The sequence below is a fragment of the Amblyomma americanum genome, chromosome 5, assembly GCF_052857255.1.
Source record: "Amblyomma americanum isolate KBUSLIRL-KWMA chromosome 5, ASM5285725v1, whole genome shotgun sequence".
Lineage (NCBI taxonomy): Eukaryota > Metazoa > Arthropoda > Arachnida > Ixodida > Ixodidae > Amblyomma > Amblyomma americanum.
This window is the reverse complement of record NC_135501.1, coordinates 15,853,580-15,881,227: the sequence shown is the minus strand read 5'-3', so window position 1 is coordinate 15,881,227 and position 27,648 is coordinate 15,853,580. Positions and strand designations below refer to the sequence as shown.

General features: G+C 44.1%; 1 protein-coding gene across 2 annotated transcripts in view; it reads left to right on the top strand.

Moving 5' to 3' along the window:
- Nucleotides 1-27,648, top strand: part of LOC144132305 (uncharacterized) — a 241,606-nt gene that overhangs the window by 75,134 nt on the left and 138,824 nt on the right. The window lies entirely within an intron of this gene.

Here is a 27,648-nt window from a genome sequence, read left to right as displayed (position 1 = left end):
CGGAATGACACGTCAGCGGCTCGCTAGGTGCTCACGCTATCACAGTTTCTAACTCCTCCTGCATGTAAAATGAACACACAGAAAGGTCCTCTCCTTTACCGGGCCTTATTTGTGCCCATACAGTCTCACATGTACCAGCATTATTATCTAAGCCACGAGAATATAGCGACTGGCTGACTAAAATAAAAACTCCACAACCATGACCATCACGGTCTTCTCGGTAACAAGTGTAGTTTTTCGGAAACACATTTAGTCAAGATTCAGCGACAGCAAGGGTATTTTCCTAAAAATGCTGATCTTCGATAATGCGATGTCAACCGGAATGGCAGAAAGTTGGGCGTGTTGATGCTTGCTCTCGACGTGCAAGAGCGCCTACAAGGTGACAGTCGGTCTTCTTTATTTGTTGTCGACTTATCCACGCTTTGTCCCATACAGATGAATGTTAATCCCGCACTCTAGGCGAAGACGGACTGAAATTGGAAAAAGGGTTAGTAATCTTGGTGACTAATTTCTTGATCGCATTCATTAGTCCCCTTCGGTACTGAACATACAGGACCAACCGTGGCAAATCACTCATTCGAGGTCTAGCGATTCGTGAAAAAGGAGAAATGGATGAAAAAGAAAGTAGTTGTAGTTTAAATACTGTTGAGCCTGGTTAGAGAGCGAAAATTGTGGTGTATCGGGCAATTAGACGCAGCTTGACATCTATAACGTTGAGTGCGTTCCCAACAACTTCGCTATTCGCTTATTTGAAACATCGGTAATTTACACGTTTATAATAAAATTATTGATTAACATCCCACTACATGACTCGAAGATATGTTTCCAAGACATCCGGGCATTCACTAGACGAACCTTCATTCACTTCCACGAGTCGTACAGTTGTGGCGCTGTACTTCCATGCAATTTAGAGGGAAAGAAAAGCGCGCAGTCACGGCTGAGTGGAATTGTCCTCGTCTGGCATGCCGGGGGCCCGGGTTTGCTTCCCAGCTACACCAGGCTTTTCTTCTGTTTTTCTTTTATTAATTGAGGCTGCTTCAAGGTAATATCTGCGCCGCAACATGACCATCAAACTTTGTACGCGAGAATTGGAGCTTCCGCTCCAAAAAAGAAAACCCGTCCGCCCGCGTTGGGAGTCCGCCGCAGGAAACAAGCCGCTAACAACAGTTTTTTTTTTCTTTCTTGCTGCAATTCGCCCCAATGCGCTAGCGCTAACCTGTCACACTAGAGGAGTTCACCATAGCGGAGAAGCACTATCGTAGACGCATACCAGTATGCGGGATGCCGGCTGCGCATGCGCAGTGGTCACGCCTGACTCCACTCATGCCATGGCCGTGCGCAGGAGATGCCCGTAAACCGGTATACGTCGGCGCTAATATGTTTCCGCTATGCTAAACGTCTCTATTATGCTTGTAAGAGGCTCGTGTACACCTCTCGCATCTTTCCGAATGCACTGAGTTTTTCGTGCAAAATGTGGCCCTTGAATTGCAGTACACTTTAGCATTAGCCTGTTTGGTTTAAGGTTTGCACCGTAACCACAGAGCCAGCACGGCTGCTCTACAGCAACCTGCAATAAGACATATAACAGAGAGACGGCGTTTATAACGCTGGTCTCTGCGGGAAAAAAAGTGATCGAACCACGCGTGCATTGAAGCATAGTGCTCCGAAGTCGTGAATCTGCTACCCTCCATGTTTCCTTGCGGAATATGCAATTTTATATCTAATAAGGGGAGCTTTACGTTGTATGGCTGCTGAATGCAAGCATCGGAGCCTTCCTTTCACAACAATTAATTTTTTTTTGGTGGCAAGCATAGCGGCAGGCACACCGTTTGCCACTTCGAACCATCGAATAATTTTTGCACTATAAACCTGTAATATTGCTTCAACGAAAAGAAAACGTCCATTACCTTGGCGCATACTCATAGAAATAACCTCCAGCACGTTTCGAAGAGCTCTATAGACATTAATCCGCATTCAAGGCTGCGGATTGCTCCGAAGGCAAATAAATATTTCCACATATACTGGAGTTTTGATTTCCGCTAAGAGATTGGTAATGCTCTTGGGCAGAAAGAACCATGTTGCATTTTTTTTTCTACTTGTTGCGTACAGTCGCGAGTAAAAAATATTAGCACAAATCACTGGCGATCAGAATTTGTATATCTCATCACGCGGCGCTATGGTTTGCAGACCTGCCTATCGGGGCGTTTCTATATCTGCATCTTAGGGGGGGGGGGGGGGGTGGGGGGGGGGCAGGAAGTAAGCTTTATGAAGCGCGCCATTGCCCGAGCGTCGAAGTGCCGACCCTACGTGACTGTGCCTGCGGCATTCATTTTGGCTCGGTTATGATGAGCAAAGATGGCTTCTTTTTTATCACTATTTTTTTATGTCCGTGATGGTTTGTCAAAAGGAAGTCGCGGGAACCATAGATGATAGCGCTGCTTTTAGCCAGTGTTACAGAAGCTCGAAAAACAGATAGAGTTTATTTTCCCGATGCATCTTATTCACACAAGTCACTTTGTTGGCAAAGTGTAGTAATAATATTAACAGGAGCCCTATCCGATCAATTCAGGAAAAGAAATAAGGAGGATAGCCAGCTCGCTGTCATGATGCGAGAGCGAATACGTCGTTGCACTAATGGCGTGCATAGGCTCCACAGACCCTCACAACGTTTTGAAGGCGCTCAGGGAAGGAGTCCAGCAGGCTGCTTGCAAGGTCAGGAAGAGCCTGGAGCCTGCTCCATTCCTCTTGAACCGACGCCCAAAGGATATCTGGCGATGAGTCGTGCAGCTGCCTTTTAGCTAGTCGCTTTTTCATTAACCCCCATATATTTTCAATTACATACAAATCTGCTCCCTTGGGAGGCCATGCAAGCTCCTGGATCCAGAGCTGTTCAAACAGTTGCCAAGCGTAGCGCGGCTCAGGCTTCTCGCTAAAATAACTGTCAAACAAGCAAAAAAAAAACAACTATCCTATTCTTCACCAGTTGCCTGCGGGAGCAAGGCTGCGTTAAAAAAAGAGAGAGGGTGAGACAGAAAAATAAATTTTGATGGGCCGTGACAGTCCGCTGAAACCCCCTAATACTGTAGAATGGGAACAGCCCGGCACTCTCGTTATCAGCCTCTTCGTCACCCGCAGCGCCACACGTTGTCATGCCGGCGCTCCGGTGTTCAGTCATGTGTGCTAATTTTTTTTTACTCGCGACTGTACGTTCTAGCGTTCGGCTTCTATAGGCCTCGCTTTCCAAGGCAAAAGATGGCATCGAAGTTGGTGCCTCACAAGACAGCAGAGAGAGCGGGAAGAAATCCCAATAACCAGACTAAGATTCACGGGGTCTATTACAACGAGGGCTAAGAACCAATATGAATGGTCTGCGTTATGAGCAGGTTCACAGCCTCTAGGAAAGCAGTGTCAACACAGTAGCTGCCGAGTCACGCCGTATTAGAGGCATCGAGACTGATTTCAACACGGCCGTGTAACAGCTAAAGGCTAAGCGCTACTGGGACAGGACGAACGAAGTCTTCTAGTTTAAAGTGTACATGAATGTGTGCCTAAATATCGATGCCGACTCGCCGCGGCGGCAAAGCGGTTAGGGCGACCAGCTACTGAGCCGGATGACTGGGGTTGAATCCCGGCCGCGACGGCTGCGTTTCGACCGAGGCAAAACGAAAAATCCGCCCATGTACTGTGCGATATCACAGCGTGTTCGAGAACCTCAATGATTGTAAATTAAACCGGAGCCTATGGCGTCCCTCCTATTCCAGATGTCTCTTCAGGAAGTTAAACGCCACACGTTGCTGTAAATACCAAAGCCAGGTCTGCCACCTCAGTTTAAGAGAAACTCAGCCGCATCGGCTAGTACCGATCCAAAACATCGTGCTCCGCTACAGAATTGATCACATCCTATGCGCATTGAATTGATTTAACAAGCCTTTACGTGAACAATACGAAAAATGCCAACAGCTTCTAATCTTGCCACCTATGCCGCCCAGCTAATTCGCCTGAAAGCTGTGGGCATACAAACAAAGCCACATTCCAAAAAAACACATCTGACAACTTTCAGGACGCTGTGGCCAAGCTTTTCCTGTTTCACAGACGCATCATACCGGTGCAAGCATTCTCAAACAATTCCTATGTGTGTTTCTTCCTTAGAGCCTCGTTGTCTTTGATGGGGAACGGCAAAGGCGCCCGCATTGTGGTCAGGTCCCCTTCGATGCGGGGCGTCGCAGGTGCAGACTGCGGCCGGTGTAGGTGGTACTGCTAGTTTCCGGCATGTACTGGACTGTCCAAGTGGTCCCGGAGAGGTATGGTGAAAGGTACGTGAGCAGAAATGTGCACTCGATGCAGGTCGATAGAAGCAAAGAAATTTGGTAAAAAGAACAGAAAAGCAAGGTTCTGGGCTAGTTGGTAATCCATCTAAAGGAAGAAACAGCGCGATGAAACACGGACACACGAAGAAACGACCCACACGAGCGCTGACTCACAACTGATATTTTATTCTGATGGAAAGACGCTTAAACAGAAAACATCAGAGTGGGTAACAGGGCTGCTGCAGCGATGACCGGCAATCAGTACGGTCGCGTCACAAGATGGTAAAAACAGTAACAAAACAAAAATAACCGATAAAGAGACGGTGTAAAGAGCCGGCGAAAGGTGGTCAGGTAAAATAACAAAAACAAAAACGATGAAAAATTATCCAAAATGGCGGGGAATGCGTTAAAATCATTTAGGACACAGAGGAGAATATACAAGGTAATACATAGAAAATGAAGAAGGTATACGCTTTAAAAACGGGGAATTAAAAGCATTAAAATCTTTTAAGACACTGCGGAGGATAAAACAAGAAAATGGCAGTAGCAACGTGGGATCAGTGAATTATTCAGCTGTATGTGGCACAAAAGAAACCTTAGGTTTCTTTTGTGCCACATAAAAAACCTCTAGTCACCAAACCTCAAGTCACCAGAAAATTCAGCTTTTTTTTTTTTGATAAGGAGAGGAATGGCATGCTCACACATTGCTCACAGGCATAATGGTTTTTGAGGGCTTCGACGAGGGTTTGAGGCTTTTAACGGAATCCCCCCCCCTTTTTTTCATAATTTTTCATACGTTTTGTCTTGGTTATTGTCAAATGACCACCTTTCCCCGCCTCTTTACACCATATGTTTATCGGTTATTTTTGTTTTGTTCCTGTTTTCTTTGCATTCTTGTGACGCGACCATACTGTTTGCCGGATATCGCTGCAGCAGCCCTGTTAACCACCCTCTCATGTTTTTTTGTATAAGCGTCTTTCCATCAGAATAAAATTTCAGTTGTCAGTCAGCGCTCGTGTGTGTCGTTTCTTCGTGTGTCCGTGTTTTATCGCGCTGTGTCTTCCTTTAAATTGATAAAAATAACTTTAACGAGGTAAATCATGCTTGGTGGAAGAAATTTCTTGAATTTTGGCTTTTATTTCATGGGGTCTTTTGCACATTGTTAATTAATTTGTATTTTTCTACATCGAGACGTTTGCAAAAGGAGACCACTAGCTACCCTTACAGTGGGTAGCCAAAATCAGATGCAGCGTTCTTTTGAAGATGCATATACCACATAAAATTGTTTCACAGTAGTACCAGAACAGAAAAGGATAGGCGAACAAAATTTTATTAAAGCACACAACCTGGAGTTACGCGAAGCGCGTGTGACGTCGCATTGATAGCGTGCCACTTACCGCTTATAAGCGCCGATTGCCGGGCGCTACGTGTTCTTTTCGGCTTCGCACTTGCGTGCTAATAAGCCGTCTAGTTGGCCGTCACTCCGGCTTTGCCTCGTCGCTCGCGGCTACAACACAAGTACAATACATACAGAAAGCGTTGCACGCAGCCCAAGCCACGGTGTAGAACAAACACGCAAGATTGCGCATGTGACGCTTTATGCGAATATTGTGTGGTTTAATAACATTTTGTGAGTTCATAATGAGCACTTGTTCTGTCTTTTCTTCGTCTGCGTGTCAATTTTCGTGACGAAACAAAAGTATAGATCCGGAACCAACTCCCTCGAATTTGCATTATTTTGAATGCACGCAACTTGTAATGAAGCTGTCATTTGCTTCACGGCTGACGAAGCAAGCGAATGAAAGGACGAACGCATTCACCGGCTGCATTTGCCCAGTAATTAGAATTAATAGAAGTATATTTGTTACACGTCGTCATCAATAAAAGAAATGAAAACTTACTGAACTTCAACAATGCACAGCACACATAGCGTCTGTTGCATTCTTTCAAGACAGAAAGAATATTTTGTCACCGTACAATATTGGAAAAAAGTTTAAGTCGGCTTGTATCAATTACGGCATTTTAACCACAACGATGATGTCCTATTAGAAGTAGAGGAACGCTGGGAACGCCTTTCGATGAAGTATATCCTTGTACCATATTTAACTTTACCCCGCAGGGGCATCTGCTTCATGCAGATGTTGGTGAGCTGCGACACCACGGGTTTCTGATCATCCGCAGGAACATCCCTGCAGCGGAATTATGGTGAGCAGTGCGCACCACGGACCCGAGCACCCGAGCGTAGCCGTGCGCAGCACCACCATGTCCGGTGAAAAGGGATCCTGATGGTTGAGAATATGCCGAGTGTTTCTATCTTTAAGGCTCCTCGGCGGAGGCAACGCACCACTTTGGCCCCAACTTCCTGTAGACGACACCTCTGGCCTGCCCCAACCGGGAGATATCTGCAGTCGCCTTTTTCTATCCTCTCCTACATCTTTTGCTTTCCTATCTTCTTTCTCGCAACTGCCCTGTCTCCTATTGCCTTCTCGGTTTTTCTCACATTTTGTAGGCGGCTAGAGTAAATTTGTGGGGCCAATTCCCTGAGTTGTGTCGTATTTGGTTACAGTTGAGGTGTACAACTGGCCTGGGCAGACTTGCTTGCAAATTCATGCACTGTACCCTCGTTGGGCTCCTTGGCGGGTGGTTGTCACCGCGCCCGATAAACAAATCCATTCTATGGCTCCCTCTCTCCCACAAAACGATGGCCATCAGAAGACAGTGCGGACCGAAGTAACGGCTTTGTTCATGACCAAAAAACGACAAATATTCCCGAAGTATTATTAAGGTGGCAGTCTTGGCATGTTGGTGATTCATGATGGAAATGTGCAGCGCAAATAAAGACGAGGACACAAGGAAGACACATGGAACACACGAGCGCTGACTTGCAACAGTTTATTTCGAAACTCGGACCAGTATTTATAGCTTAAAAACGAGGAAGTTATCACACATGCGCAGTAGGTGACCCATTCATATGTTGGCGCAAATATAATAGCTCTTAACTAGTATCAGCAATAGGTGGCTTGGTCACGCAGGACCCACCCAACCGGTCTATCATTTCAGCCTCTATTATCTCTGGAGTGAGTTGGCAACGGTTTTTGGCGATAAGAGGGCAATATTTGTAAGCAGGCTGACACGCAAACTTCATCTGAATCGCTATCATTTTCATCTTTACCGCTTTTCTTGCATTTCCTACAGTGTGCGTCCAGAAATCCTCCTCGCTGTTCAGAGACATTATTTCAATGCTCTCGGAGGCGGTCGTTCCAACATCTACCGCTTTGTTCTACATAGTTCTTCCCACATTTCAAAGGGATGCTGTAGACAATCGAATGCGTACATTCTACGAACTTTGTACAATGCTTCTTTTTGCAGTTATTCTTTGAATCACTGGGCCTTGCACAATTTTTGCAGCTTATCGGGGACAGAGAAAAGAATTTCTACGTTCCCCCGTTCACCGATCTTTTTCAGGCGATGAGACAGGCCATGAATGTACGGGATCACAGCCATCCGTTTTCTGTTCATCAGTTTTGACCGCCGCCCCGAAGTTCCTTGAAAAAGGCCTTTTTCATCTGCCTGCCCCATCGCCGCCAGAGGACGTCATCTTGGACCATCAGTGGCCAGTCCCATCACCAAGAACATCATCTGATAATTCTATCAGCCATATAAAGCCCCTGCTGTCAATGCCGCCGCTATGTGGGCTCGGCAGCTGTGCATCAGCGCAGGCTACTAATCCGATAGTTTTCACAATGCAGGTGTTTGCCTTCGCTGCGCAACTGTTTTTCGCCGCTCTACCGTCTGCCTCCTGTTCATAAGTTTTGACCGCCGCCACGAAGTTCCGTGAAAAAAGGCCTTTTTCATCCGCCTGCCCCATCACCGTTGCTACCCCATCGCCTACCCTCATCGCCGCCAGAGGACGTCATCTTGGACCATCACCATGGCTAGGTGGCTTGAGCCACCGCCCGATGTAAAGGGTTCAGCCGTATCCATCCATCCATCCATCCATCCAACCAAGAACATCATCTGATAATTCTATCAGCCATATAAAGCCCCTGCTGTCATCGCCGCCGCTCTGTGGGCTCGGCAGCTGTGCATCAGCGCAGGCTACTAATCCGATACTTTTTACAATGCAGGTTAGTAATAAGTTTTCCCTATTTGCTAAAAACCAGTAACTACTTTTTAATGCAGCTGCCGAGCCCTCAGTGCTGCTGAAGTATTGCTGCCGAGTGTTCAAGTGTTCTCCGTTTTCTTTTACTATTGTCAGGCGATGTTGACATTAACCCAGGCCCCGACCGTTACGACAGCATACTTTCCGAGCTCCAGAAACTAACTACCGGACAAGCTACATTAATTTCAGATCTGCAGGACATTAAACACCAACTGAAAACTACCGAGACAACCTTGACCGACTTAAACAAGCGCATGGACACTCTAGAATCACACTACGCCACACTTTCTACTCTCCATTCTGAAATCGACGCCGTGAAAACTTTAAACACTGAACTTACCTGCAAGGTCGAGAAACTGGAAGCACGTATGGACGATGCAGAAAATCGGTCTCGCCGTAACAATCTTATTTTTTACAATATTCCTGACACTAACCCGACTGAAACGTATGCAGACTCGGAAGAAACAGTCATTCGCCATTGCTCCACTCAACTAGGTTTTGCCATCGTACCCAATCTAATCGAGCGTGCTCACCGCCTCGGGCGCCGCTCTACTGATCGCACCAGGCCAATCATCGTTAAATTCACGTCATCGAAAACTAAAGAAAGCATCATTTGTTTAGGCAATAAGCTGAAAGGCACCAACTACAGTATTGGCGAAGACTTCTCCCTTCCCGTCCGTAACGCCCGAAAACATGTTGTAGCCTTTGCCAAATCGGTATCCGATAAGTTCTCTTTGCGCTTCAAAACATTACACATTGGTCCTAAACGCTACATATTCGATGAATCATCACAAATTGTCAAAGAGGTAGAATAGCAACCATCTCAGCCCCTGCCGACAGATCGTTCTAGGCATGTACACCAAGAAGCCCTTTCATTGTCAGCAATCTTTACTGACGTGCGAAGTTTCATTTCAAAGCGCGACATTGTTTCCCATATCGTCACTTCATCTGCCAGTAACATACTTGTCTTGACAGAAACGTGGCTTAACAGAGAGATTTTCGATAGTGAAGTGCTTGCTGACTTGCCCAATTTCTGTGTTTTTCGCAAAGATCGCCCAGATCGAAGGGGAGGAAGGGTACTGATTGCCACCGCTCGAGATCTATCATGCTCAGTCATTAGCCTTTCATCAGATATAGAAATAATATGGGTTTTATGCCACGCTTCACCTAAATCAGTTGTGATCGGCGTTTGCTACAGGCCTCCTAAAAGCCCAGATTTCCCTCGAAAACTAAATAACGCATTGAATGAAATTAAAGCTAAACACCCTAACACGTGCACTCTCCTATTCAGGGACTTCAATTTTCCGAGTATCGAGTGGAATAATCTAACCGCTACAGGTAATAAGGATGCTAATGAATTTCTAGACGTTTGCCTTAATTTCAACCTTATTCAAACTGTATCCGAGCCAACTCGTGTAACCGAAGACTGCGCAAATATTCTAGATCTATTATTAACGGATAAACCTGAATGCGTTCATTCTATCACGTATATACCAGGCGTCAGCGATCACCACGTCATACATGCTGGCTTCACGATTAAACCATCTTTACGCGCAACAACTAAAAGAACTATCCGATTATACCATGAAGGAAACTATACAGCAATAAATAATGAACTTCGCGCATTTTTGCCAGGATTTCAATCCAACTTTCATCAAAGATCTATTCATGATAACTTGTCCTTGTTTAAGAGGAAAATCGACGATTTGGTCGACAGGTTTATTCCGAACATAAATACACGAACTAGCCCTCAAAACCCATGATTCACTAATACACTCAGACGCCTTGAAAATAAAAAGAAGCGTCTTTTCCGATCGGCCAAGTTGCTTCCTAGTCAGAACGCTTGGAACAAATATTACGCAGCCGAAAAAACGTACTTATCAAGTATTCAAGAAGCCAAGCGCACCTTTTTCAACTCCGATCTGCCTAAAATGTTGTCAAGTAACCCCCGTAGGTTCTGGCAAGTCATTAATCCCAGCACACAGGAACTATTTCCCTCAGCGATGGTTCGGGTGAAACTGTATGCGAAACAGAATGCGCCAATATGTTCAACGCAGCCTTTTCTTCTGTGTTTACTAATGAAACAGATCCGTCATTTCCTCCAAACGCCCCAGTCATTCAAGATACTATGCCTTCTCTTACATTTTCTTCAGCGGAAATTTCGTCACTAATTAAACTTTCATCCTCTGCAGGAATTAAACTTTCATCCTCTGCAGGAACTGACAATATCAACGCTAAAATACTGATTAATACCTAAGATATATGTTCATCTCTGTTTTGCTTGTTATTCGCTGTCACTCTTCACAGGTCAACTGCCCATTGACTGGAAAATTGGGAAGGTGGTTCCAGTCTACAAATCAGGTAACAAGAACTCGCCACTTAATTACCGTCCCATCTCTCTAACTAGTATTCCGTGCAAAATCATGGAACGTGTCATCTATACCCATATCATGGCATTCCTTGATTCGAACAACTTGCTACGTTCATTCACGATCTGCATGCTAACCTCGATTGTAATCTACAGACTGACATCGTATTTTTAGATATTGCAAAACCTTTTGATAAAGTACCTCATAAACGCCTGCTGATAAAAATTTCCCAATTAAATTTGCACCCCCATATTTTGAAGTGGATTGAAGAATTTTTAACTGATCGTTCGCAGTTTGTCTCCGTTAACAATAAAAACTTAAACTCACTCCTAGTAACGTCGGGCGTTTCACAGCGATCTGTGCTTGGTCCACTACGGTTTCTCATATACATTAATGATCTGCCTTCAAACATACGCATGTTCGCTGACGACTGTGTACTTTATCGTGCTATTCTCACCACTGCTGACCAATATTCTCTTCAAAATGATCTCAATGCTGTTCAGGAGTGGTGTAATAAGTTGCTAATGGACCTTAACCCACGTAAATGTGATCTTCTGTCCATCAGCCGCCGACGTAATCCTCTAATTTTCTCTTACGAAATATCAGAAGTTCCCGTACAACTACTGCAGTCTTACAAGTACCTAGGCATAACAATTTCTAGCGATCTTTCTTGGAGCTTGCATGTTACTAACTTAATATCGTCAGCAAACAAGACGCCAGGTTTCCTCAAGCACCATCTTCACCATGCTCCAAAGCATGTAAAGTTATTAGCTTACAAATCATTCGTCAGGTCCAAACTAGAATTTGCATCGCCCATTTGGAATCCTCATCAAGCTTACCTCATCAATGCCCTCGAATCTGTTCAAAATCGCGCTGCTCGCATCATTCATTCATCGTACTCTTTTGACATCAGTGTTTCCTCCTTAAAAACAGCATCCGGATTATCACCCTTATCGCTTCGCCGTCGCATTGCCAGCCTGTCTTTATTTCACAAATTCTTCCACAGCCCTATGCACGTCGCACCTTATATTCTTCCCCCAGCACGCATATCTCATCGCACCAGCCATCACCTACAAGTTGCCCGTCCACGCTCACGCACCGTCACTTTTTCTAATTGCTTCTTTACTCGTGCAGCCGCAGAGTGGAACGGCCTTTCAAACAACGTTGCCATCATCACTTCCCCAAGTATTTTCGCTGAAAATATAAAAACTTTCCTGTTATTGTGAATATGCGCTTTTAATTGTTGCCACCACTTATTTAACACCCCTCTTTTGGGGCCTTTAAGGTAATAAAATGAAATGAAATGAAGGCGATAGTGACGTACGAGTCTCTTTGAGCACAAGCGCTTAAGAAGGGTATCCGCGACACTGATAAAAACATGAGTAGGATACCGCGCGGCCCTGAGGCGAAGGATCTGTTCACTGAACCTAGCAGCCATTAGCTCAGGACTAGATTTACAAAGCGCATTTTCAAGCATGAACCTACAATTCCCCTCTTTCCCAGTTTAGAATGCGAGGAGCCGAATGGAAGCAGTGGCTTGTTAGCGCGAGGCTCGTACTTCCAGTGATCTGTGCGTTACGAAATAAAAGCTTGATATCCTTATTTCGAATGCTGTCGTCAGAAGGCATCTCATGCTTTAATTCCAGAGGCGACACGCCTGCACGTAAGAAGGTCAGTGTGTTAGTAGCTGGTACTTCAAAACAGTCCGAACTGCAGTCAAGGAATATTAGAAAATCATCAACATACTTAAAAATCTTGGTTAATTTAAAATTTGGTATGCAGCTACAAAGGGTTCTGTCAAGTTGAGTTGAAAATAAATCACTAAGAATGGGGGCAATACAGAAGCCGATAATAATTTCCTCCTACTGCGCCAACATATGAGTGGGTCACCTACTGCGCATGTGGGGTAATTGCCTAGTTTTTCAGCTATAAATGCTGTTCCGAGTTTCGAAATAAACTGTTGCAAGTCAGCGCTCGTGTGTTCCATGTGTATTCCTTGTGTCCTCGTCTTTATTTGCGCTGTACATTTTCGAAGTATCGTGTTGAAACATTGAAGAAGGAGAAAGGCCAGCCGGAAAAATATCCTCTGCATAGTTTCTAAATCTCTTACTGAAACTTTCTGCCTTGGCTACAAGGTAAGAAAACTAGCCAGCGACGACATACTCCGCCATATCCGCGACCAAACACAATATCAAAAACTCGCAAATGTAACAAACTTTAAAGACATTGCTGTCTCTGCCAGTGCACATCGATCGCTGAACGCAGAGTCATTTCGGGATACTATTTTTTGAATCTCACCGAACAAGAAATGTTGGAAGGTCTTAAGTTAAGAACGTCACTTAAGTCCGCCCAGTAAACATACGTAATGATAATAATGAGAGAGAGAGAGAGAGAGAAGTGGTAGAGGAAAGGCAGGGAGGATAACTAGTAGAATGTTCCGGTTGGCTATCCCCCACGGGGGGAGAGGGATGAGTGGGGCGTAAAAGAATAAGAAGAGCAATGCGGTCTGTATCTGGAACGGCAAACAATCACAAAAGCCCTGAAAGTCGCAAGTTGCCGCAGCTGTAGCCTGGACATCTTGAGGGCTGCCGAACGCTTCGACCTGAGTAGAACACATCTTCAGTCCTCCATCACTAATACGAGGCAGACAGGCCGCGCAGACGTTCTAGTGTGTAGAAAGGCTTCTTGCCATTGTGGCTTATAACGTTGATAACAACGTAAGCATCGTACTTCTCGGAAAGATGGGGATGGAGCATGCGTTGTGCCAGCTATTGGACAGCTGCAAGCACTGGACTCAACAAATACAGCATCTGCAGTTCCTTCTGTGCAGCTGGCATGTGCAAGCTGGAAAGCAGTACAGGAGTGGCATTCACGATTGGCTTCAGCACTGCAAATACTTGCTCGTCTGCGACTTTGGCCGGTTTCTGACCTACAACCCGACCAACAACAGGTTCAACACACTGGGTGCGCGGTGACTGTTTTATAATTGAGGTTGCGCAGCGCTTCGGGAGCAATGGCCAAGTAACCTGCCGGTCCCAGTCTTGGACCGGGGTTGGGACTTGTGCTTGATTAGCAATAGGATCAGACGTCTGGGTACGCAATACCTGCTTGGTCACTGCGGGTGAGTGTAGCTCAGGCAAGGATGACCAAGGCCCGTCTGTGACAACCGTCCCTACCTCGATAGTCATATGGCTCCTATTACTTAAAGTAGTACGTGGAGGGGGAGGAAAAGTGTCGGAAATTCTTGGACGATCCCTTACAATGTTCAGTACACTTTTAGAAAGCCTGTGACGAGGTCGACGACGTCGTCGCACCTTAGCGGCAGCTTCTTTGTATGTGGAATTGTCTCTTGTCATTTGTTTTAGTGTCGCCCGTTCCCTTTTTAGGCGCGGACAATTGTTTTAAGCAGCGTCATGAGGGCCGCGGTCATTGGCACACGTAAGGACTGTTGCGCGGCAAGCATCGCCGCTGTGTGGCTAGTACACCGTTGGCACACGGTGGGGAAATTGCACACACTACTCACGTGTCCTATCTTCATGCATTACCGGCACTGGAGAGGCTTTGGGATGAAAGGCCTAACTACATGCCGAAAGTGCCCAACCTTCACGTATGTTGGAATGCAGTACCCTTGGAAGGTCAAATTGATGCATTTTGTCCTTCCAAGACGCTGAGCTTCCAGTATGGCTACACCGTCGGTAGCTGGTTGAATTGAAATGGGCAGATCAGAGTCGCGGATGGCTACGTAGACATCGTAAATGACGCCTGCCGCAGTGCCACTGTTTAGAAGGACATGGAAACGAACGCTGATGCCGCCGAGCTTTCTGATGTTGCTCAAACTTTCAAGCGCGTTCCGGTCCATGACATCAATGGCGACGACATCCCTAAAACGATTCACCCTCATATTTTTAATTGCTCCCGGGACGCGAGCCTCCAGGAACGCAGACGTGGCTTGCCTTTTGATCTGGTTGAGATTGTCGATCGGAGTCTGGCAAAACAGGACAGTGTGTGCCGGTGATCCTCGCTCAGTAGTGATCGTGAACGTACTAGATGACGATGAGTCCTCAACTATGCGCAGTCTCCATTTGGCCTTCTTGCTTAGGACTGTGATGAAGCCATCGTCAGCTGAGGAGTCATCACTGGTGGCCGAGCACACCACTGTGGCCTGGCTGCTTGCGTCATTCGGGAGGCCAAGACGTTTCCTCTGGGTGGCAGCGGCTGACCCACAGAACTGAAGTCCGACAGCGTCCGCTTCCATCACCGTCACCAAAAAGGAAACAGTGGTTTCAACATAATGTCGTAAATCAGGAAAAAACTGAAGAGGCGAAAGGACCGCGTTCTGGCCTAGAATCAATTCGTCATATTATAAAGATAATAAGGAAATATCTACACAGCACATATTCCTAAGTTTTGCGTCCACCCACCTCCTAGAATCCATAGAAGTAGGTTCCCTGAAAGTGACTCTACAATTATTTGTCCCAAATCCTCGACGCTGCTTCAACTCTCTAAAAATTTGGCCATGGCTCTCAGAGTTGCCGAGGCCGCAAATCTTGTGCCAAATGTGCATCACATGACCATGAATCAGTGAACTGCAACGCTGCACTGCAGTGCGCGAACTGTGAAGGGGATCACCCCGCGTAGTCTAAGGTCGTGTCCGACCTTGAAGAAAGAAAAGGAGATAATAGCATTAACCACAAAAGAAAATTGAACTTTCAAGGAAGCACGTCAGCGATTCAGACAGACACAAGTGACTTTCCTTTTCGCAGCAAAAACAAATTTCGCCGTTGTGGCGCTCCTGTTTTAGGGCTGGCAGGCTGCCCTGCCAGCCATAAAACAGGAGCGCGGGCTCATGGGTCGGCACCCCGCAGGATTCCCCTCTGCCTGGGGAAGCCTGAAACTAACACACCCGCGGCTTCCCCGCGGTCCTCCAGACACTCTCGTGAGGTGATGGACGTAACTTCCAGTCCGCCCACGTTGCAGCGGTGGAAAAGCTGTCTTTAGCGGAAAATGAACACAGCCTTGATTACGGGACCAAAACCGAAGTAAATCTCTTTCATTTCCACCCAAAGCATACAAACATTACATTTTAATGCAGTGGAACTGTAGAAGACTGCTGATTAATTACAGTTACATAACACATACTCTAGGGTTGTTGTTGCCTGTAGCTTTAGATCTTCAAGAAACTAATCTCGATCCACAACAGCTATATATCCCAAGACATTGTAAACCTTTCCCGACGCGATCGCGAGCAGGCAAATATACTCTCGGGAGGCGTCACATTTGTCATCCAAAGCAGAGTCCCTGCTGAAGAAATCAAACTAAAAACAAAAATTGAGGCGCTTGCTGTCAGCATCGTCAGCTACAAAACATTTTCAATCTGTCCCTTGTATCTCCCTCCACATTTACCATTAACAGTCCGTGATCTAGAAGAACTGATCGATGAACTTCTAGAGTCATATCTGGTAGAAGGGGGTTTTGACGCTAACAAACCTTTTTGGGGAAGTGAGTGCTGCGACTCTAGGGGCCAAACAATCGAATATCTTAGTCTCACAGATAATGCATGTCTTTTAAATGCAAAAAAAGGCCACATAATGCTCCCCAGCCTAGGGGAAAATAAGTCGTTTAATTTGTTTTTAGTTACCATAGGTTTCTATAGACTTTAAATGGGATTTACTCGACAACCACTATGGCAGCAATCACCTATGCTAATAAGTTTAACACCTCCACCGGAAGTCATCCCAACAAAACCTCAAGGTTACAAGCTTTATTTAGCATACTGGGAACTCTTTAGAGCAGAAGCCACATGAGAAAAAAATTTTTTCATAAAATCTGAGCATTGTTAAAATAAATGAAAAGTTTACGATTTTTATCATTACTGCCGCACACTTATCTATTTCTCAGTCTTCAGGAGTGGGGCGACAAAACCACAAAGTGTGGTGGACAAAAGACTGCAAAGAAGAAAAAAACAACAACATAATACACCTTGAGTTAAATTTCGAATGTACCCATCACAGGAGAACCTCGTATATTTTAAAAAGACAAGAGCAAAATTTCGGTACGGCCGTCGCAGTACCGAGAAAGCCTCGTCATGGCAAATTATATGTTTCATCTATAAACAGTCAAATATCCTAAAAATGTGCGAGCTGGTTCGAACATAAAATGGCTAAATTCTCACCTTTCGCAATCCCTCTTCTAACAACACTTGGCACACGAACAAGCATAAGGAAACCGGCAGACTATACGCAGTCATTCATAAAATACTAAAAGATTGCCGAGAAACAGACATCCAACAAGTGGAGGTGCAAACGAACAACACCACAATTTAATTACTCTCTAAGCATATAATAGAGCAATGTGTGCCCGCAAAAAAAAAGTGCTCCAGGACCCGACCAGATACACTATGAAATGCTTGCCCATCTTTCCCAGCCTGCCTTAGAGACACTCTTGAATTTCTTTAACAAAACATTCATAGAAGAAAAAATACCTAAGTAGTGGACAAGAGCCGTCATAGTGTCATTCCTGAAACCTGGAAAACCACCAACCTTTAGTAGCTATAGGCCAATAGTACTTACAAGCTGTCTCGCCAAATCTTTTGAGAGTGTCCTAGATATAAGACTAACATTTTTCTTGAATTCTGCGAACTTCTTGATATCCATCAATGCAATTTTAAAAAGACATGCTCAAAAACTGACCACCTAGTTCGCCTCGAGAACACAATTACAGAAGGTTGTATACACAAACAACACTGTCTTGTCGTCTTCTTCGACATGGGGGAAGCACATGATGTAACCTGTAGGCTTGGGATCCTCGGCGACTTGGGGGACCTAGGTATTCACGGAAGGATGTTGAACTGCCTGAATGGCTTGCCTTTCAAACGTTCTGTTGCCTACGCCTAGGCTCAACCCTATCGAGAAAATTCATTCAGGCAAATGTACCACCTCAGGTGTGTATATTAAACACGAGCTTGTTTTTTGTAAAAACCAATTCCATAAGTAAAATAATGCCGAAGGCCATCATGTATTCAGTCTACATTGGTGATCTTCAAATCGCCTCAACATCCTGAAATGTAGCAACATTCGAGAGACAGATACAAATGAGAGTAAACAAACTAACGACATGGGCAGGCAAATATGATTTCAAGTTTTCCACGCAAAAGTCCCTAGCTGTTCTGTTCTAGCTAAAAGGAATGCACCTGATCCCGTCTGAATGAAGTCACAATACCAGTAAAAGGTGAGCAGAAATTTTTAGCAATAACTTTAGGTAAAAAAACTCGCATTCCTGCCACACATAAACACCCTCAAAAAGAAAGCTTCTGAATCCCTGAATATACTAAACATACTGTAACGAAAACACTGGGGCTCCGATAGGACCTGTCTATTACAAATTTATCTCTCTGTAGTAGGCTCTACCTTAGATTATGGTTGTTTAGTTTGTGTGTGAATGCGACCATCGTAACTTAAACGACTGAATGCAGTACATAATTCAGGTCTGCATCTTTCCACTGGTGCATACAGGACGTCACCCGTAAATAGTCTACGTAGAAACCAATGAACCACCACTTACAGACAGAAGACACGTGCTGTCATGCTCGTATATTCTAAAATTTCCTTCAATGCTGAACCATCTTTGTTATCCCATCACTACAAAGCGCTCATCTAGAATACACTTTAGCAATAAACCGCAACCTACCCGGCCACTACTCTCGCGATTTGAAGGGATAGGCCAAAATCTCGGCGTACTGGACACATTGCCGAGCATTGCTCGAAGGCGAGATCTACTGCCACCCTGGAACAACTTCCCTGAAATCTGTGATTTCACTTTCACACAGTTCAGTTAAAAACGAATTCCACAACAATTCCTTACACTCAAGGAAAAGTACAGTACTTTCACAGCCTTTCATAAAGATGGTTCAAAAACAGATCTCTAAGTTAAATACGTAGTAGTACAAGAAAATTGATATAAAACAGTAAGACATCCAAAGTGTGCATACATCTTCCCTGCCGAATGCTATGCCATCTGCGTAGCCGTAGAGAAAATAGTAAAACAGAACCTTGCAAACACTACTAGTTACACAGACTCGCTAAGTGTGCTTCGAGCCCTTTAGTCTAGAAATGCAATCACTCTGCTGCTTGGTGACATTATACACAACATAACAAACGCCATATCTCCAGGACAAAACGTATGACTCTGCTGGGTAGAAAGTCATGTCGTCATAAAAGGCAAGTAAAGAGCAGATTTGTACGCCGCTCAAGCTCGTGATAAGCAAATGGACCTGCAGCATATTGAGCTGCAAAAAGAAAACAAAGCTCTAAAGGACGCTAGTGAAAAGCTGGCTGCTCAGTGTAATCTTCTGAGACAGCAAGGTGGCCAGCTCGAGCAAAGAATGACACCTGCCAGTACTGAACAGTATGCGCGCAAGTGCAACCTTGAAATCAAGGGAATGCCCCAGCTAGAGAGAGGAAGCCTTCCTAAAACCGTCGAACGAGTTGGGGAACTTCTGATTGCAGCCATTGCGGAAAGTGACGTTGAGGTATGTCATCGGGTTCCCAAGAAAAATGAAAACGAGCCCCCTAATACGATATTTCAATGTAAGAGCCGCTCAAAGCGTGACGAGATGCTGCAGAAAGCAAAGAACACACGCATGTCAACGGAGGACTTTTGTCTGAGGCCCAAGGATCCTCTATTTGTGAATGAGCACCTGTGCCCTGCTTTGAAGCAGTCACTCGGTCTTGCAATTGCAAAAAACGAAATTTGTGAACTGGCGTTATGTCTGGACGAGTGGCGGGAAGATACTGGCCAAACAAACAGATACATCTCCTATGCTCTACATTCGCACCGTTCCCGATGTTGACAAGATAGCGTAAAGCTCGTCGTTTCACTTGCTGGCACTTCTTTCACTGCGAAAATGGGGTCTCTCCTAGCGACGTCAATCATGATATTAAGACTCATGAAAATTTCAGTCTTACTTGTTTTCATCTTAACGTCATCTTAACGTCATCTTAAGACGACGATCTGTCAGTAATGTTGGATGAGTTTGACTTCGCATTTGATTTAATAATCCGGACAGAAACACGGTGTAAGTATAACACAGAAATATACAAGCGTCAGGGCTATCGCAGCTTTTTTCTAAATTGTGTAAATAGGGAAAATCGGCATGAAAGAGGCGTTGTAATTTTAGCAACAAACGAAATAGAACGTGAAATTATTCCTGAAATTTTTTTTTCTCAGGACCTTGAATGTCTGTATAGCATCTCGCAGTTACATTTACTCGGTGATGTATTATCCTGAAATGGTATTTTGAGTTCTTTTATCGATCACCTTGAGTGTCTCTTAAGCCATGTAAATGAGACCAGATGCAAATCACTACTCGGAGAGGATGTTAACATTGACCTGCTGAGTGCTAGTTCCGGGAAAGTTTTGCTTCTGTCTACCATAGTGTCGAATGGCCATTCCGTTATCGCAGACACGCCCACACGGGTTACCGCTAGCACAACAACGCTCATTTATATTTTTATCACTAATACAGATAAAGACGATACCTTAACAGGCACGCTGTGCTCAGACATAAGTGATCACTTTCCCAACCTTTTCTTTTCGAAAGTTGTCATGAAACCAACGCATCATATCGCAGAAATCTCAAATCAGATCATCACGCCCCGAAACGTACACACATTTCTTAGTAGCCTGAGGTACGAAGAGTGGATTACAGTCAGATGCTGTGAATCTGCTGACGCTGCCTAGGAAGCGTTTATTCATACTTTCAACCGCGTTTACCACGAACATTTTCCTGAAAAACGCTTCACCAGAAAGAACGCTAAAGGCCGCAAACAATAGGTCAGCCACGAACCTTTGAAACGAATACAGCATAACATCAAATTATAGAAAAGGTTTCGGAAAACAAAGTCGATCACAGACTTGACTAAATTCAGTCAGTATCGCAACAAGCTGAACTCATTTTTGAGGAGTGAGAAAAGTAGGAATTTTCATAACCAATTCAGAAAAGACTGCTGCAAGGAAACTGCTGACGTTTGGAGAAAACTGAATTGGCTGCTGTATCGTATTCAGGCGCCTTTGGTCATTAATTATCTTGTTCTAGAAGGTCGTCACACTCATGAAGTTGACTTCGCTGAAAAATTCAACAAATTTTTCAAGGACGTTGGCAGTCATGCCTAGCACGCCTCGCCGACGATATGCAGCATAACGCGAAATACTCACACGATATACTTGGATCCAACGGATGAATTTGAAGTACGAGATATATATACATCTTTAAAGAAGAGCAAGCCACGGGATACTGAAGACAGTCATATTTAACCGGATAAATAAGTATTTTATGCTATTGCACCACTTCTTGCTCATATTTACAACCTTACATTATCCCTGGGTTCCTTCCCTTAGCTGATGCATGTTTATAAAGTTATAGTCTTGTTTAAAAGCGGCGATAGAACAGATTTACATTATTACCGGCCGATTTCTATTTTGCCTATTTTTTTCCAAAGGGCTGGAAAAGATAATTCATGAGACTATCAAATTTTTGCCAGAAGTATCATCTTGTGAGCCCGTCGCAGCATGGAGTCCATTATGGCAAATCTAAGGAAATAGCATTGCTGACTCGGAAAGAACTTATCCTCAAAGCTTTCGAACTTAATCAGTTGTGCATAGGAGTTTCGTCGACTTTTCAAAGGCCTTCGACCGCCTCAATCACCAAACTCTTTTTAAAAAGCTGAAATCGTAAGGAATCCGTGGAACAGCTCTACATCTTCTTCAATCTTACCTGCAGCATTGCCATCAGTGCGTTATCATTGGAAACGCTACATCCTCCTTGGAAAATATTTATACAGGTGTTCCCCAAGGAAGTGTTCTGGGGCCACTGCTTTTCATTTTGTATATAAACGACATTACTTATTTAAGCAATAACTCTAACTACGTTATCTACGCAGACGATACTAACCTGTTCTTTCAAGGGAGCGACATGCAGTCACTGGTGCGCCCAGTTAATGACACCGTGGTGGAATTAAACAAATACAGTGAGCTCAACTCGCTACTCATTAATAGCGCAAAAACAAAAGCTGTCCTTTTCTATCCACGACAGCGTGTGACACCAATAAGCTGCGATCTATATCTTAGTAACAGCCGAATAACATTTGTTGAAAGAATAAAAATTCTAGGTGTTTTCTTTCACGCAAATATGTCATGGGATGCCCACTTTGAGCATGTCGAAGCACAACTTTCAAAAAATGCCTGAAAACTCGCTAGATTTCGCTCTTTTTTCTCTGTTTCCATAAAGATTATGAATCATAACGCCCTCTTTTTTTACTATCTTAATTACAGTTTTTAGCATGAGAGAACTCTATAAAGAAGAACGTTGGCAGAATAAACCTTTTGCAAAAAAGGGAAGTTCGCTGTATTGTAAACGTGCATTTTTATGCCCATACTTAGGAAATATTTGAACGCTTCAGGATTGTGCCTCTACATAACTTATATGAATATTCTTTAAGTATTAGGTACAAAAAGTCTGTCAAAAGTAATCAGGATGTATTTTTGCAGTTATCCGATTTAAAGGCAAATGTTCCAAATTACCAACTTCAACGCCAAGAATTTTGGCATGTTCCAAGTTCTAGAACTCAACCTGGGCGCCAGATGTTGTTTTCTACTACACCGCGACTTTTAAATACCTTATATTCCAGCAACGTACGGCTGGAAAAATGTAGCCCCCTTTCAATCAAAGCCATGTTCCTGTCGTAGCTCATCAAATATGAATGGCGGAAGTGTGATACATAAATTTCTCATTTGTTTGTTCCTTTGCTGTTGTTTCTCATGTATGAATTAAAAGTGTTACTGTTTTATTTGCTGTATATTTGCTGTATGCCATGTATGCTGTATACTGTTTGCTATGTTGCTCATATACTATTATCAGAGAAGGATTTGATATGTTCATTTATTTTGCTGTATGTTCGCTGTTTGCCATGTACTGGTGGGCTCGGGTGGTCTTCAAGCGAAATTTGTTCGGTTTTTGCCTTAGCCAGAACACGTCTTTACGGTATAAATAAAAAGGAAATGAAGTGAAATGAAAAAGTCGAAAAATGAAATACACCGTAAAAGCAAATATAATACAAAAGTGGCAGTTGTCATGGAACAACCAAATAAATAACAAACAACACGTTGTGAAACCAGTCTTAGGTGATTGGGGGTCCTGCACCCACCACGAATGTTTCAGAGAACTGTTTGTCTGCCGGCTTCGTATAGGGCAAACATACCTCACTCATAACTTTCTGCTTAAAAAAAACAAGAAAAACGTCTTGGTGAAAAGTGCGGGGATAAATTAACAGTATTTCATATCTTATTGTCATGCACAAAAGTAGAAAAACTAAAAGATTTTTTCCAGAGCTTTATAACAACCGCATTGCTTTACACCCAATGTTGCTCTTTGGTGAAGATGCAATTGTTGACAAATCTTGTGTTTCTAGCTTTTTGAGAGAGGAAGGTTTTCTCGACAAACTATAAATTTTTACGCACTGCTTCGCTTCATTTTTGGGTGCGCCTCACCACGTTCTCATTCCTGTGAACGAGGCTGAGGTTTCGGTATTGTTGGTGTTGGCAGCCTAGAGGATGGCTGCTGAGGTTACCCGACCCTCTTGAAAGCTTTTCTTAGAAGCCAATCTTAAATATCTCCATGGTCATCACTTGGCAATACTAACAGTTTAGGCGCTGCACCACCGATAATTTTTCATGTTTCTCTAGAAAACTCCAGGAAACGTTTAATAGCTTGAGCTTGGTGCATGCTGGCCTTAATTGCCTATGTGACATAAAACCGAACACAACACAATATTTAACTCTGTTGTCCAGAATCGCCGCACTCTTGAAAAGCGTACCACCTATTCAGGAGTGGATATACTCCTTCTACTACAAACGCTATGGAAAAAAAACGAAAGCTGTTTCTCCAAATTAAGACAACACTCAAAAGATGCAGCGGTGGCGTAGAGGGACAGCATCCACTTCGCATGCAAGAGGACCGGGATTTGAATCCCGGTGCCACGCAATTCTTTACCGGCTTTGAAATAAAAAGTAAACTCCACGTGTTGATGGCAATGCATATCCAATCCCGCGGTGACGCCTCATCTGGGCGACTAAAACCGACAACCCACTCCTTCACCAGAACAGCCTTTGGCCGCACCGGTGTGGTAAATGCCCACAACCTTCTATGAACAAGCCAATTAACCATTGGCCCTCAGTACGCAAGGGCTGACGAGCAACTGACCAAGGCGGCGGTCAGACCTGTGACGCAACGGAGGGTGCTAAGAATCACTTGCTCCGGACAGGCCGCCATTGTAATCTTAACCTAACAACGTTTAACGCTAGAACCTTAACCAGTGAGGCTAGTTTAGCAGTGCTGCTCGACGAACTAGCGAGCATTAAATAGGATGTCATAGGGCTTAGTGAATTTAGGGCGGCCACATACTGTGCTATAGAGTATTAGCATATAGACAAGTACAAGGTGTGCAATTCCTCATCAATCAGGATATAGCTGGAAATATAGAGGAATTTATAGTACAAACGAGAGGTTGCAGCTGTCGTAATCAAGCTCAATAGGAGGTACAAGCTGAAGGCGTTGCGGGCCAACGCGCCCACAACCAGCCATGATGACCAGATCATTGAAAGCTTCTATGAAGACGCGTAATCGGCCATGAACAAAATAAAATTACAGTACACTGTACTGATGGGCGACTTCAATTCCGAAGGTGGGAAAGAAGCAGCATGGTGAGCAGGCGGTAGGCGACTATGGGATAGGTTCTAGAAATAGCAGGGGACAGTCATTAGTACAGTTCGCAGAAAAAAATAATTTACGGATCATGAATATCTTCTTCCTCAAATGAGAGAATAGGAAGTAGACCTGGATGAGTCCCAATAGTGCGACTAAAATAAAATAGACATCATACTGTGCGCCCCCCCCCCCCCCCCCCCCTACAATTGTGCAGGAAGCGGAGATCGTAGAAAGGTGTGGTGTAGCGACCACGGAATGCTAAGGTCTCGAATTAGCCTAGATTTGAAGAGGGAACAGAAGAAACAAGTGAAGCCAAAGCACAATAATGAGTTACCGGTAAGAGGGAAAGTAGAGGAATTCAGTAAACAGACATTCGGCTTTAAACCAGGAGACGATCTTAATATTCGAACATTGAATCATAATCTCACTGCTATCGTTATGGAATGCGCCATAGAAGTAGGTTGTAAGATTTTTCAACAGGATACCGGCAGGTTATCTCAGGAGACGAAAGATCTAGTTAAGAAACGCCAAACATGAGGGCGTCTAGCCCTGATGACAAAATTGAACTAGCAGAACTATCGAAGTTAAAGAAGCTCGAGGTATTCGGCATAAAAACGTTTGATATGGAGAAACACGGACAGTTGAGCGAGTTGGTACATCATTTGAAAACTTTCGAAAGCGCTGCTACGGGGGATACCAAGAGAAAGAAAACAAAGGACAAGCGCTAAACTCCTGAAAAAGCTTAAGTCATTCGGTAAACCTGATTCACCAGAAGGTCCCAGTAACGAGAAAAGAAAGTGTGCAGTAATTCCGTATATACACAGATTATCCCACCGATTAAAACACGTAGGCACTAGATATGGGGTAAGGATACTGTTGTCAGCTCCCCAAAAACTTGGAAAAATTTGCGCTATGGTCGATAGGAGAGCCAGATTAGAAAAACAGAAGTCAAAAGAAAGTAAAAAAGTGCAATATAAAACATGATTTGCTGTTTGCGCCTTGTACCGAGGGAGTGGTATATGAAGTACCCTTCACATGCGTAAAGAGTTATATAGGCCAAACTGGTAAATGTAATAACACACGGCAACGCCAACATAATTCGTATTTAAAGGTGGCTCCTTTTTCTAATTTGGCCCTGCATTACAGAGACTGCGAACTGAACCATTCTAACCAGTTGGAAAAAAATGCATGTGCACCTCTGTTCAATAGTACAAAAATTCTGTATAGGCATTCCAATCAGCTAACAAGGGAATTATCTGAGGCATTTCATATTCACAAAAACTCCGACATGTGCGTCAGCACACCATCTGTTGTCATCCACGATTGTGAAATTCGGTACCTTAATTCAACACAGTGATTCGTTTTGTCATTCTGAGGGTAGGCGCATGCGCTGCTGGCTGCGTTGCGTGAGCTTTTTAACCTTATGTGTTTTTTCCAATAAACTTCAGTTGATAGTAGCGCTTGTCCTTCGTTTCCTTTCTCTTGGTGTCCCCCGTAGCAGCGCTTTCGAAAGTTTTAAAATTGATATCGAGAGAATCGAATGTGCTGCAAAGAAAGGAGGTTGCCAAAAGAGGCGAAAAGTAGGCTAGGTATAGGTAAAAACGAGATGTATCCGTTAAAAGACAAGTAAGGCATTGTCAAAAGCAAAATGGATAAAACAGTTAATGTAGCCGAAGAGTTCTACACAAATCTATGCAGAAGCCAATGTAATCAGAACGTTAATGAGAGAGACAATAGCGACCATTAAAGTGTCATCCCGTCAGTAATGAAAGTGGAAATAAATAAAGCCTTAGTAGCAATGCAAACGGGTGCGGCAGCTGGTGAGGATTAGGCAAAAGCAGATCTGTTGAAGGACGTTGGGGTTGTGCTAGAAAAAGCAGCCAACCTGTATACGCAATGCCTTATGACCTCGGCCGTACCAGAAGCTTGGAAGAAGGCTAACGTTATCTTAATTCACAAGAAAAAAGACGTCAGGGACTTGAAATACTATCTGTTACCTAAAACGTTTTTACTGAGGTAATTGCTAACAGAGTCAGGGCAACCTAAGTTTTTAATCAACCAAATGATCAGACAGGCTTCTGTAAAAGTCATACCACAATAGGTCATATTCACACAACCAAACAGCTGGTAGAGAAATCCGCAGAATATACCCAACCCCTATATATAGCCTTTATTTCGCAGGAAAAGGTAGAGCGCAAAAAGACAGGACTAAAGGAGCGGATAGACAAACGCGCTATGATTACGAGAAAGCCTTCGACTCAGTCGAAACCTCGGCAGTCATGCATGCATTGCGGAACAAGTGTGTGGAAGAGCCGTATGCGAAAATACTAGAACTTGTCTATAGCAACTGCACAGCTACTATTCTCCTCCACAAATTCAGCAATAAAATTCCAAAAAGGAAGGCTGTCAGGTAGGGAGACACGCTTTCTCCAATGCTATTGACGGCATGTTTAAAGAAGGTATTCCGAGGCCTGAATAGGGTGCGTTGGCTTGGCCAGCATTGTGGCAGAAACACGACAGAAACACACGTTGTGACAGAAAAAAAAAGAACAATATGCGTTGGCTTTAACAGCGTTGTTGCAAAAATGCAGCACTGAAACATAGGCCGCCACCGTACATTGGGTAAATTGGCATTGACGATGAAAAGGCCGAAGACGCGCATAACTGCCTCCCTGGATCAGTGAACACGTCAGCCGCGCTTCTAGGCACTTCGCAGTGGCGTCCACCTGCAAGAAAACTATGCTTTTGCGCAGTATTTCATGCTTAGCGATAAATTTCGTGCTTGGACTTCATTCAGGACGACAGAACTCTATGTGTAATTTAGTCATATTATAGAGGAAAAGGAGAAACTTTTTTATGAAAGCTGTAAATGCTAGCTCCATAACCTGCCTGGCTGGCAATTTCAGACGAAGATAGGGATCAAATGACACATACTCAAAGAAAAGTCACTTGCGTAAACATACGCACATCGCATTGAAATTGAAAATTGGTTGAGCGAATCACATTACAGGAGTATCTGCGTTGCTTTGCTTGAAACGAGAGAAAACAAAC